The following is a 2,218-nucleotide window of genomic DNA, read 5'->3' on the forward strand; positions in this document are numbered from 1 at the left end:
GTCTAGGACAATAATATTTCGTGGAGATTGCACTGTCCATAAGGGAATTTTATCCTTACATTAGTATGTTAGCTATTTTGTTCCTTGGATTTTACTTTCTTGTTTTTTCTCTTAGATGCTTTCTTGATTTTCTATGAATTGTTTATAGTATATTATTGCTAACAAGTTAAAAGGATGTTTCCTTTAGGATGTAAAATAATTTGAATTACACCATTAAGTAATTGTCTTCATACACTACTAACCTATGATTGTTAATCCTGGTTCAAATAAGACCATTTTATGTATCAGATTGAATTAGCTCAAATTAAGCAAATGAGATAAATCGTGAGCTGGTTCTCTTTGAGGTATGAAATGATGACTTTTGAATGTACTGAATTGTTTTTTAATGTAATGAGACTCAGCCTGCTCATTCATTTTGCTGTTTTACGAGGTTAGTCAGTTGTCCAATGCTACATACTCTTTGTACTTCAAGATAGAATTGTACGATAAATGGCACATTATCTTCGCGCAAGGCACTACTAGATTTACTTACGACCAAGTTAATGTCAGCTGTATGTTTTTCTTTCTTCTGTTTTTAATGATTCGATATAACAGAGCAAAAAGCAGAATATAAAGATAAAGAACGGTTAAAGAACAGCAGAATATAACGGTTAAAAAGCAGACTATAACGGAGATTCTGCTGTTTAACGACAGCTATTAAATGCAAGTTGAATAATGAGTTTAATAATTCGATATAGCTTTTAGAAAATTCCTAATATATTTAATGGAAAACTCGATATATCCCTAGGTCATGTGCAGTTAAATTTAATATGGGTTTATCCTCGGGTCGTACGGCTTGTTCTGCAAACAGTAATATGTTTGGGGTCATATTGATTGGTCTTAATTGTATTAAATATAATAGTAATGGGTTGGGAGTGGCAAGGCTGTTCAATGTGGTGCATATGTCAATTTTTGCATGTTGTCACGAATGACTTTGCGATTTCATTACAGGACTTACCAGGGAGGGTGGCAATGGGCAGAAGATGTTTTTGTATATTTTTCTAAGAATGTTGGAAAAATTATTCTTAAAATTTATTTTTGTTCTTTCCTTTTTATTGTTCTATTTACACTAATTTTAAAACACTACTTTCTTTCTATAAATTTCATGAACAATAAGAAATACAGCTTAAATGCTAATAATCGGGAATAGAACAAACAGCTAAAATAATACTAAGTGAGTGAAAAAACGTATAATTTAAATTAAATTACGTAAAAAACTTTTGTAACTTAAAAACTTCCTTCTTTCTAGCCCCAATGTGCGTATCCATATGATGGATATGCGTAACTATATGAAGGGTAGTAATGACCATAATAACGGTAAGGATAATAAGTATAATGATGAGTTGCTGCTCCTTTCAGAGCGTCTTCGACAGGTGCGTCCATTTCAGATGCTTCTCTTCTCAGCCTGTAACTAGGATCGTCAAAGGGAAGATCACCTCTGTTAGCTGTTAACTCTATATCTTGAAAATCAATAGCTGGTTCCCTTGGATTATCAGGTTTGGCTAATACCGCAGTGACATAAAGGGCAACAAGTAGAATCTAGAAAAAAATAAAGTATTTATATTGATATAGATAAGTATATAAAAAATGTGTATATATCCTTTGGAGATCTATATTCTACTAATCCTATAAGGACGTCAAGAACAACAAGCAAAATCAAGAACAAAGTTCAATATGAATGTTATGTGAGCATTTCTATATTCAAATACCAATTTCAATTGGAATATCAGTAATGCATTTAATAATTTACAGAACTCATCCTTGACTAAGTTTTACCACCAATCTTATCATGTCTCGGATTGTGAATAGAGCTTACAAAGAACATGGTAACAAATTTTTGTTGATGATTTTTTTTTTAAGTTCCAAGATTTAATTTGGGGATTTAGTTCATAGGATATCTATTAAGGGAAATAAAACTGCTCAAAAACTGCAGTTTTATAATAAATGTGTCAATAGTGTACTGAACATCAGCAGGGAAGAAAAAAAAAGAAAATTATTCAAATGACTTTCTTTGACAACTTCATCGATTTCATCTTTCCAGATTTAATTACAAAAAGCAAAAAAAAAGAAAAAAACTGATAAAATAAAATTAATTCTGTTAAAGTCTACCATACTAAAAATAAATCAGAAGAGCATTTCAATTTGAAAAATTCCAAACATTCAAACATTTCACAGAGCC

Source organism: Artemia franciscana, chromosome 10, assembly GCF_032884065.1.
Source record: "Artemia franciscana chromosome 10, ASM3288406v1, whole genome shotgun sequence".
In the NCBI taxonomy this organism is placed as follows: domain Eukaryota; kingdom Metazoa; phylum Arthropoda; class Branchiopoda; order Anostraca; family Artemiidae; genus Artemia; species Artemia franciscana.